At 44.0% G+C, this 11,862-nt stretch overlaps 2 pseudogenes; both read left to right on the plus strand.

Moving 5' to 3' along the window:
• Nucleotides 1–5,348: 5,348 nt before the first annotated feature.
• LOC132665013 (protein NipSnap homolog 3A pseudogene) lies at nucleotides 5,349–8,241 on the plus strand (annotated as a pseudogene).
• Nucleotides 8,242–9,799: 1,558 nt separating this feature from the next.
• On the plus strand, nucleotides 9,800–11,576 carry LOC132665014 (large ribosomal subunit protein eL30 pseudogene; annotated as a pseudogene).
• Nucleotides 11,577–11,862: the final 286 nt, after the last annotated feature.

An 11,862-nucleotide genomic window follows, 5' to 3' on the forward strand; every position in this document is an offset into this window, starting at 1 on the left:
TGACAGGAAAAGCCTCCACAACATTCTTCACCAAGGGAGAGAAAGAGATTCTGACATATTTGAAGTCACAGCTCTAGAGGGCTTTTGAAGGAGAAAAACCTGAAAACCCCTATTCCCCAAATTAAAATCTGTAGTATTTCTCCTTTGAGGGAGAAGAACTTTGACTGGCTAGACTACAGAGAGGCTGGGTTGGGGAACAGCCCAAATATTTGTTCCAGCCATTTCAATGACATTTTGGAGGGCTGATCAAAGATCTGTCTACTGTTTTTTGCGTGTGTCCTAGACACGGGCCAAAATCTGTCCTTATGTTTAATATCTGCCTTGTCATACCACGGTTATTATGTGGATTCAGAAAGAGACCCACACTTTCGCTTACCGAGGGCTGCTCTCACTTCTGTGTCTTATTCCTATCTTCATCTCTGGCCTGCCTTTGAAAAAGGGTTGCTCCTATTCTGTGAATAGTAGTATTGGTTTTAGTTCATGAGCCTGACTCAACCACAAACTAACTGAGTGACCTTGAAGAGGTAGGTATCTTTTTCTCCCTGGGCCCATGTTTCCTTATTATTTATTTATTTATTTATAAATTTTATTTATTTATTTTGAGATAGAGAGGGGGAGAAGAAGCAGGTGAGGGGCAGGGAGAAGAAGAGACAGAATCCCAAGCAGACCCTGTGCCATCAGTGCAGAGCCTGATGTGGGGCTCAAAACCATGAACGGTGAGATCATGACCTGAGCTGAGATCAACAGTGGTATGCTTAACTGGCTGAGCCACCCAGGCACCCCAAATTTCCTTATCTTTTAAATGCTTAGCTCTAAAGCGTCTCATGGATGAAATGCTCTATACTTTCGTGTTTCATGGATGAAGTGCTCTATGCTTTCCTGTTTTGTTTCAGGTCTCTATTCTATTTTGACTTTGATTTTGTGTGTGGTGTAAAGAAAATCATCCAGTTTCATTATTTCACCTGTAGCTGTCCAGTTTTCCCAGCCCCGTTTATTGAAAAGACTGCCTTTTCCCTCTCGTATATTCTGAAATGCTGTATGCTAATGTAATTTTATGAAACCTGGCTTATCCATCCAGAATTTTAAGCTGAGCTACTTACCTAAAGCAAAATGGACTCCAAGTGGTTGCAAAACGATTGTGCTCATTGATAGCCAAGGTGGACTTGTGAAGAGCATCTTACCAACTTGGTCAACCTCAAAAGAATGGTGGCCTTTTCCACTGGTCACTTAACGACAGATAAACCCAGCTTCAAAGCACTTAGAGCAAGGGCTGCTAGATGGCGCTGTTTCCCCAGATTTCCAAGGCATCAAGGTTTAGCAGATGGCTCTTGTAGGAGAATTAACAATTAATGTCCACTGTATCAGCCTGAACTGGCAGAATATGCTATACTCCAGAAACTACGGAGAACTGAGCTTTGTCAAAGACGTTCTTCTGCCAGCCTGGTCCTCTGCTGGCCAAAAATGTAATCATACATATAGCCCATCCCATCCACAAATTGGTCCCACAAATTAGGGACATTAATAACAAGAGTAAAGAGGAAATATCAAAATGAATAATTCTTATACTAATTTTCTCAGTATTATTATTTTATTTTGGAGGTTTTATTCCACATATAACAGAAAATAATCATCCCTGGGCTAGAAGGTGATTGTAAGGTAAAACCAATTCTGATGTGAGTTCACTGTCTCACAGCTTGAAAAAGGAAAGCACCAAGTGAGTGAGTATCTGCTCCGAATTTGTATGGTTGCTTCTAGGGTATTGCAAACAGGGATGTAAGGGCTATAGTGTCAGGTAGAAAAGATTTCTTGGTTTTCCTGACCTTTACTTTACTAGGCCATTTGAGTTAAGGCCATTTGAGTTAAGGATTTAAGCACTACAGATATCACTGTCTTCACCCAAAGGCAAAGATGTTCTCTGTCACACAAGGAGTTAGGGAAGTCCAAAAGAGGGAAGGACAAAGAGGTCATTTGGTCCATCCTCAGCTCTGCTCCTTGTAATTTTTTCTCCCTTAACGTTCGTCACCTTCATCACCAGTATTTCCAATGATTCCCGGCTGGGTTCCTGAATGGCAAACTCCTTTTGGTAACAGAACTTTGGGGGAGGAGGGTGGCACATTTTCTGCTTCCCTGCATCTTTTCTTGTAGATATGGCCATATCGAGGGGCAGGGGGTGGTGCCACGGCCGTGTGGATCAGAGAGGGCAGCTCTCCCTGGCAGGCAGTGGCCTCACTCTGCAATCTAAAACGTGCACCTTCCGCAGAGGTCCCCCTCCCGTTACTGCCTGGCCCCAACTTCTCCTTTGCTCAGAAACCGCAAGCTGTCAAAATGAAATCATTTACTGCTCCATTCTCCCTCTGCCACGCCGTTCACAGATCACTTTTGCAGGCTGGGGAGATGGAAAGAATGAAACCCACGCATTTTCTTCATGTTTCCCTTCTAGTTTAATTCTGCCTTTTGTGAATGCATGGTGTGCATTGTTTAGATTTAGAAAAATGTTCCCAGTGCCAACTCCTCTGGTGTGTGTCTCAAAAAATCATTTTCAATCAACAGCATCAACAACTCGGACTCCAGGCTGGCAATTGTGGGGGGAGGGCTTGGGGGGTTTGTACCACTGGGAAGCAGAGCATCTCCTCTCCTGGCAGGGAAAAGCGAGGCCCCTTGACCTGAGGCACCAATTACTATTTTAACCACCCTCCCCCCCACAGCCCCAGAGGCAGCTGGAAAGGAAACCACACACTGGGAGTTCCCACAGAGTCTTGCTGGCTCCCTAAGGCTTCCAGGCATTTGCCCATCTGGTGAGGCCTCCAGAGCAGGGGGCCTAATTAGGCGTCATCTGGCCACCTGAGAAGGCTTGGTGGACCTTCCCCCCACTTCCCCCTCCTCCAGGCAGGACTCCACTCTCCCAGCTGCGGATCTCTGGAGCTTGTTTGGTTGAGCAGCTGCTCAGGCTAATTATTGGCTAGCAGGGTCCCCAAGTGGCTGCCTCAGACTGGAAGGGGGCAGGCAGAGAGAGGGCTGAGGGACATAAAGGGACAAGGAGGGGAACAATATGAGGGGTGGGCAGAGAGGGGATAGAGGGAGAAGAAACAGAGAACAGAGTTGGATGAACAGTGCAGTTCAAATCTCCCGAGCTGGAAGATGAGGAGGGGTCTCCTGACCTGCAGCAGGACAGTGGATCCCAAAGGGGGGCCCATCCATGAGACAACCTGCTGTGCCCTCTCCACTCCCCTCCTCCCACCTCTCCTTCCCCACCTCCCACCTCCCACCTCCCCACATCCCACCTCCCACCTCCTCACCTCCCACCACATCACAATATTCTATATTCCTGCCCTTTGCTTCCCTTTTAGCACCAGCCTCTACCCAGCCTTGCTCCTTCAGTCCAGGTACTAACCAACTGTGTTTTCTTAGGAGAACATGGCCTTGGAGCCCTAATTTTGGGGATAAGCTTTTGGAAGAGGATGTTGTTTAACTCTCAATTATTCTTTGCTCTTGTTGGACTTTTTGGCACACAAGTCTGTCCGTGTCTTAAGGTATTTTGCACCCTAAACCATGGCAGGTGTCCAGTGCCTTAGCCAATAGGTGAGCCAGACTCCGCCCACCCATCCTCAGACATTTTCCCTTTGTCTTCTGGGCAATCACCCTGTGACATGAGAGGAATGGGAAGAATATTGGGAAAAATTAAGGGGAAGCAGAATGGAAAGTAGAATTAGCTACAAGGTATTGTGTTGGCAGAAGATGCAACCTCCAGGCCACTGATGTCCCACTGTCGGCTTGAACCATCACTTGCTAGAAAACCGAGCTGAGCCACTGACACACTTAATTCCATGGATTTCCTCTCTTGTAAAGTAGGATCGTTTGAAGCAATAATGTTGTGGTGAGTCAGGGGAGCATCCCTGGACTAGGTCAAAACTCACTCTAGTTTAATTTCTGGCCGTTATATCTGGGGTATGTGATCATGGGTAAAACATGGCATTTTCCTCTCTCTTCCAATATTCTCATTGGAAAATAGAATGATTCTTTTAGTGTGCTAGATGTTACCATTTTCTGAGCATATTAGAAGTTAGAATTTTACGTTTCTGTATTTGGTTTAACAGGGCTCAAGAGGGAATGGCTTTCTTCTCTCCTGTCCCCAAACAGCCACAGTACAATTGAAGGCAGTTTTGCTCCAGGAAAGGAAAATGAGTGTATGGAGAACAGCCATTTTGAGACTCGTGCTATGTGCCCCAGACCTCAGAAGGGTGGGCTGTACAAGATGTACACAGATTAAGGACAGTTGAAGCAAGAATTGGATGGGTGGTGGGATTTTCAGGGTGGCGGGAAGATAGTCGCAGGATTTTGAAGTCTTGTCTGGTTCCCTTATAACTGTCCGTCCATCCCTTGTGAACCCAGGGCTGATGTGGGAAGCCTCAGACTGCAGTAGAAGGATTCTGAGATGTGAATTCATCAGACAATATTCACAAGCATGAGCCATTCTCTTCAGAACACTAGAATCGTTTGATTCCATTAGTCATAGACTGTGGTCAGCTTTGGCCCTTCCAAAGGGCCTCTGGGTGTAAATCCCAGGTACACAGAGGGGATCCAGGGACGTAAGCAAATAAGAAGAATCCTTTTACTAAAGGGTGTCAGCTCTCAGCTGGGTATAGACTGGTGGGAAGTATAATTTCTTCAGCCCTAGAGTAAGAGACATTGCTTTAAATTACTCTGGGGGCCACGGTAATTCCTAGAGGATAACAGTTACTATTTTCTGCAGGCCGCTAAGCATTCTAGCTTTGTTCTCAAGCTCCGATAGAAAATTACCAAATCCTTAATTGAAGCCTACAGATTCTGCAGGGAGATTTTAGGGCCTTGAGAATTGATTTGGCCCAGCCCTGTCACTCTGGTGGGCACCTCTCTGGTGTCTCGGAGACATGAAATGAACCCTCTGCTTGACTAACCCCCCAAAAAAGCTGCCCAGTGCATTCCGTTGTGGGCAGTTCAGGTGTTTAGAGGACCATGTCTTACTTTCAACTGAAAGCTGCTTCCTTAAAACTTCTGCTCACTAATCCTGCTTCTGCCCTCTGGAACTACATGGGATAAATATAATCCCCTTTTCAGATGAAAGCTCTTCAGATAGGAGAAGCTGGTTATCACATTCCCTAAAGTCTTCCTTTACACAAGCCACCCGTTCTAAGTATGAAATGGTGTGAAACTCCTCACCAGCCTGCTGCGAACCTCACCATGTGCATCTATCAGGATCCAGAAAGGAAGGTAGAAACACTCGCAACATTTCCAGTAGAGACAAATTCATACGGGAGCTTTCTACGTAGCTGTGAAAGGGCAAAGGGAACAAAAAGGCAAATGTGACAGAGATGTTAGTAACTGCGGGAAGCAGCTACCACCCCAAGAGCCAGAGGATGAAGAAGGGGAGTGTCCCTGAGCCCAGAAGCACGGGAGGCCACCCACAGGACAGTGGCAGTGCCATGAGGGGTGGAGTCTTTGAGGGGCACAGTGCCACTGATGCTGGGGCCGCCAGCACTGTGTTGGCACTCCCATGCAGCCTGCAGTCAACTAAGCCCCTACTTCCAAGAAGCAGGTGAGATCAAACCTGAATTTTGCCAAAATGAGTGTTTGACTGAAGATCAGGTCTCCAGTGGATCTATTTTTTTCTTTCTTTCTCAGCAGACTGCCCCTATCCTCTGGTGACTGTGCCCTTTTTTTTTCCCTTGGGAAACCTCCCTCCTGCATGCATGTGGCTGGGCTGTCAGTCACATGTGACCCCCAATAGCCCAATCCCAGGAGGGGACGGCACAGGAGACAAGCTTTGCAGCTTGGGCAGAGATGCCGAGGGACATGTGGTCGGTGGGACGGAAGCGTTGATGGCACTTCCCTACAGAAGCAGTGTTTGGGTTTTCTCCTGACATCCCTGCAGCTGCTCTGATTCTCGGTTTTTCCAAGACTCTGTTGTTCACCCCCCCTCCTTTTTTTACTATTATTGCAAGCGCTTCCCAGTATCCCTCCTATAAAGAACTTTCTAGCTCAGGTTACTCAGGGTCTATTTCAGTTGCTCACAACCAAAGAACCTGGAATGCTGTGTATCTTTACCCGTATTTCCTATAGACAGGAAGAAGCCATCTGGCGTGGTGGAGAGCTATCAAATACTGACTCTGAAGCCAGCACATCAGCAATCCTCCTAACTTTCTGTCTTCACAAATATTAGAAGCCCAGGGAATTACTGCCAACCAGAAAGTAAACTCTTCTGGGTGTGCTGAAGAAAGCTATCCTTATTGCTCTGGAGTTTCAAAAATCTGTGATGCAGATGAATGTATGGGAATCGGGTCTGGAAAAAACATTTTGATGTGACAACTTTGATGTGATCATATCAAAATGGGAACATCAAAATATTAAAAAAAAATCTTCTTGTTTCCTAGAAATGTGAACAATGGACACCTCAAAGCCTCATCCCATCCCTGGGTCAGACCTTACTATACCTCTAAAATACACTCAGAAATGGGATGAAGGTCAGGAAGTCAGTGTGTATATAATTATATTAACTGGCACTTTAGGAAAATTTCTTTAAAAAATTAAATAGTTTTACATGGCTGTCAAAATATCTTCAAAGCATTGCATCAAAAGACCATGTATTTGATTTCCATATATCCATACAAGTCATTAAAAAGGTACCAATATATACATTTTTTCAAGAAGAGCAACCTCCCCCCACCCCCATCATCACATGCTACTTTTCAGATGGGCAGAACTGAGTTTATCAGTAACATATATACTCAGTAACTCAACTAGTTAAGAAAACTCTTCTTCATGTAATTGCCATTCATTTCATGCTTATCCACATTGTCCATAGGGATAGTTTGACTATGACTTCTTGAGATCTTGACCCAGGAAAATGTTGGCTTCCCTTATAACTTCTTAGCATAGAAACAAGGTTAGTTGGGTAAAGCTTGTTTTGTAAAAATCAGAGTGGTACAAGTAGTTATGTTTAATAATTATAAATACTAAAAAATATTTACTCTTTTAAAAATTGGCTAGGTCCTGGGGCACCTGGGTGGCTCAGTTGGTTAAGCTTCCAACGTCAGCTCAGGTCATGATCTCCGGCTGGTGGGTTCAAGCCCTTCGTCGGGCTCTGTGCTGATGACTCGGAGCCTGGAGCCTGCTTTGGGTTATGTGTCTCCCTGTCTTTCTGCCCCTCCTCTACTCATGCTCTTTCTCTCTCTCTCTCAAAAATAAATAGACATTAAAAAACTTGGCCAGGACCTGGTTTCCAGTAAGGAAGACATAGGAAGAGAGACCCTTGAAAGACTACTGACTGGCTTCCCTTCCCACTGGGCTGCCCTTCCCAGCACTTGAAGCTACCACCAGGCTTGATTCCTGAGGGGTCTGGCCACACAGCCATTCACCCTCAGGTGTGTTCACCTTTGCTAAGGGGGGGGGGGGGGTGCTGACAATATGATGAAGTACTCTATGGGTTTTATACTTATTACCTTAAACTTTTAAAGAAAAATGAGTTTCCAGAAAATATTAAGAAAACCATTCATCTTTGGACAGCTGACTCTGAATTTGTTGGATTTTGGAGTGTAACATTTGGAGGTGGAGTGAATAAAGTGTTTCATGTTTGGAAGTATGATAGTTTTTTTTTTTTTTTTAACTCTCTCTTTTTAAAATAGGCTTCAATGCCCAGTGCAGAGCCCAGTACAAGGCTTGAACTCTCCACACTGGGATCAAGACCTGAACTGAGATCAAGAGTTGGATGCTTCACCGACTGAACCACCCAGATGCCTTGGAAGTATGATAGTTTTGTTCATGGAACTGAAGTTCAGAAAGGCTTGACCAAAAATAAGGATGGCCAGGAACAGCTTCTCATTCCAAAGTTGGCTCTCATTGATTAACAAGAGTTTGAGGTTACTTATGTCATACCATGGTCCAAAAAACCTCCAAAGGAGTGAGTCCAAGAGCTGGTTATTTTCCAGATGAAACCTGATGCCAACTCTGTGGGGTGATGCACTAAAAATGGCAATTGATACCCTTGTAGATTTAGGCTATGTAAACCCAGTTGGCATTCTCCACCCAGAATATGGAGCAGCCAGCAGAGTTCCTGTTCTTCACTGAAATACGAGTACAGATGGTCGTGTAGCTGGGAGACATCAGTCTCTTGAGGACCCCAGACTTGTGGTGGTTGTTTGGAAAGATGTCAACTACCATGTGTCACGGCAAAGTATGCTTCTGATGCCCATGTCATTTCACTGTTGAAATAGTTTTCTACTGAAATATGAGGCATTTCATGAACTGCCCTAAAATGCGTCTGCTATGGGGCTTTGATTCTCCCAATAGATTCTCACTGTAGCTTGAAGGAGGTGATAAGTTAGTTAGCTATGTCCCTTGCATTTTTGAAAGCCACCTCTGTCTTTTGTCACCACCACTTCAGGAGATAGTTCTGTCCCTTTCCTCCAGCATGGAGCCCGAGGTGGGGCTCTATCTCACCACTGTGAGATCATGACCTGAGCTGAAATCAAGAGTCGGTCGCTCAACCGACTAAGCCACCAGGTACTCCAATTATTACTTCATTTTAGATCACTACTTAACAAAGATACTTGGGACACGTTTTTGTTTTAAGGAGATCTTTATGGTTATGGATATGCTTGCCATAATGAAAGTCTACATATCCATAAAAAAATTATTCTCAGGCCTGGATAATTTTCACCTTTCTGTAATCCAGCCATTTACTTTACTTTTCTTTTTTTTTTTTTAAATTGGAGCATGTTCCTATTCCTCAAAATCCCCTCCAATACTCCATCGCTCCCTGCAGCTGCTTATACCCCACACCTTCCTCTGTACAGTGGGATGTCATTCTCCAGAACACATTTGAGTGGCAAGGTGTTTTCTTGTCTCCTTGCTTATTACAGGTTTCAGTTTCCTACTAACCGTATTTGTTCTAGCCTTCCCAGTTTGAAGATCACTTTCCTCGATAGAGAAAGCAGTATAGGAGTTGAATTGCCTTGCTTTTCTCTGTTAGCTTTCAACATGACATCACTTGCCCCTAAGAGGCTCTTCATTCCTCATTCTTCCTGCTTTGAGCCCAGCCAAAAGCCCCCTTTTAGTGCCCTTACACTGAATTTTTTTTTTTAACGTTTATTTATTTTTGAGACAGAGAGAGACAGAGCATGAATGGGGGAGGGTCAGAGAGAGGGAAACACAGAATCCGAAACAGGCTCCAGGCTCTTAGCTGTCGGCGCAGAGCCCGACGCGGGGCTCGAACTCACGGACCGCGAGATCGTGACCTGAGCCGAAGTCAGACGCTTAACAGACCAAGCCACCCAGGCGCCCCTACACTGAATTTTTAAGCCTCGGGGCAATTTGGACTCTGTTTTTCCTAGGATCATTATGACTGGCTAATATTCCTTGGTGATAAGTGTATAAGTGCTTCTTTTCATATTTCAGGTGTTTCTTTTTAAAATCTGTAATCATTAGAAAGCTCTCTGCATTGTTTGTTTTTATTTGCTTTTGGTTTCTTTTTTGTCAAAGACACTTCCCCTTATTTCTTCTTGATCTATGTCATTTGTTGTTATGGTCTGAATGTTTATGTTGCCCTAAAATTCATAGACTGAAATCTAATCCCCAGTGTAATGGTATTTGGAGATGGAGCCTTTGGGAGGTGATTTGGTCCAGAGGGAAGAGCCTTCATGAATGGGATTAGTAGACTGATAAATAAGGTGAAGGAGCTGTCTCACTCTTTCTCTGTGCCACGTGTGGATGCAAGGAGAAGTTGGCAGTGTGCAACTCAGAAGGGGTTTTTCCCAAGAATCCCACCATGCTGACCCTGACCTCTGACTTCCAGCCTTCGGAACTGTGAGAAATAGATTTCTGTTGTGTATAAGCCCCCCAGTCTGTGATACTTTGTTACAGCAGCCCAAATGGACTAAGACAAATGTTAGTGTTCAGGTAGACGTTTTTCCTGTGAAAACTTATTTCTTCTTTTAGCCATTTTAACTTTTAGAATGTTGCCAAGGAGTCATTCCTACCTTTTCTCTGAACTTTTACAAATTATTTTTTTCCCTAAAATCTAGAATTTATGTATAATTATGGCCAATGGTTATGTTGGGGAACAAGAATGTCCTGTTCCCTTCAAGGTCCTTCTAGCCAGACTTAGAATCAAATTGACATGAGACAGGTTAACATGGGAAAATCAAATTTAAGAGTGTATGTACAGGGAATCTACACAGACATGGAAATCCCAAAGGCAGGAAAAATAAGGTATATATGTCATTCTGGACTAAGGAGAAGGGGTAGGGGTCTGGGACTTCTTTTGAAAGAAGGGATGCAATTCACAGGAAGATGAAAAAGAATAAAGGTTTGGGAAACAAGTATTTTCTGGGCTACTCAGAAACAGTGGGGCATAGAGGACTTTACCCAAATAGGTCTTGTTAGGTTCCTCCCTGTCTGCCATACCTAGTTTATATCATAATGTAGCTATCTATCATGATAGTTCTCTTCCTATAAATTCTTTTTAGGCACATGAGTGAGAAGTAAAGAGCTTTTCTTTTATTTGCTGGGTTTTGATTGCTTTTTAACTCAAAATAATCTTTATGCCAAAGTGGCCCATCTTGGGGTGGCCTGCCCTTGGACCCCAACAATTCCTTCATTCTTTGGCTGTTAATAGTTCCACAAGGATGATAGTCACTTTATCTGGCTATTTATTTGACTACACTAGGGTTAGTGCCTAAGGGTTGTGCCTAAGGCTTAGGAAGAAGTCTCAAACAGTAGCTGCAAAACCAGGGGCTTCTGAATTTGGCAGATCTGGATTCAAATCTCCACAGACCCTCTGATGATCTTAAACAATCCACTTGACCTGTCTGACTCATAAGGTTAAAAATTGAGTCAATTATACAACTTTGCAGGGATGTTTTTAAAATCATAAAGAATGTAAAATTTGCTCAGTGAATGGTAGCTATTGTTATTACTGCCTGAATAATACAAAGAGAATTCTGAACACCGCTGGGGACAAAAGGTCCTTAACATACAAGGGTAGGCCCATAATGTTAGCAGCAGACCTGTCCACTCAGTAATGTTTATGATCTTTTGGAATACATTCCTGCTCCAGCATATGTGCTGATATATGTTCGTGAGCTTTCTGTCCTCGCTCCAGGCCATCTTGGCGACTGCTCTTGATTGGGGTCTTCTGGCACCTAAGACAGGAGGGTCGTAGCCCCGCAAAGAAGATGAAAAAGTCACTGGAGACAATCAACCCTAGGCTCCAACTTGTTATGAAAAGTAGAAAGTGTGCTCTGGGGTACAAGCAGACTCTGAAAATGATCAGACATGGCAAAGTGAAACTGATCCTCCTTGCCAACAACTGCCCAGGCTTGAGGAAATCTGAAATAGAATATTGTACCATGTTGGCCAAAAGTGGTGTCCATCACTACAGTGGCAATAAAATTGAATTGGGCACAACATGTGGGAGATACTACAGAGTATGCACACAGGTTGTCATTGATCCAGGTGATTCTAATGTCATGAGAAGCCTGCAGACTGGGAAAGGTACATCACGCAAACATTTTTCTTTACTAAAACTGGCCAGAGCTTGTTAAAAGGAAAAAAGTGTGTGTGAGTTGGTAGTGTAGCATAAATAAGTAAAGCTACAATAGGTATCATTAGGGTCGAAATATAGACATATTGGTGGCAACAAGCATACTGATTGAGCACACAGTTTCCGAAGCTAAACTGAATGCTTAAAGTCCTTCTGGGCCACATATTAGCTTTGTGATCTTGGGCAAATGGCTGGGATATTTTGTGTTCCCATTTCTAACTCACTTATCTGTTACAAAGATTTAAATGTATAAATACATGTAATTGTTTAGAATGTCACCTGGCACA

The sequence above is a fragment of the Panthera onca genome, chromosome D3, assembly GCF_046562875.1.
Source record: "Panthera onca isolate mPanOnc1 chromosome D3, mPanOnc1 haplotype 2, whole genome shotgun sequence".
NCBI classification, from domain to species: Eukaryota; Metazoa; Chordata; class Mammalia; order Carnivora; family Felidae; genus Panthera; species Panthera onca.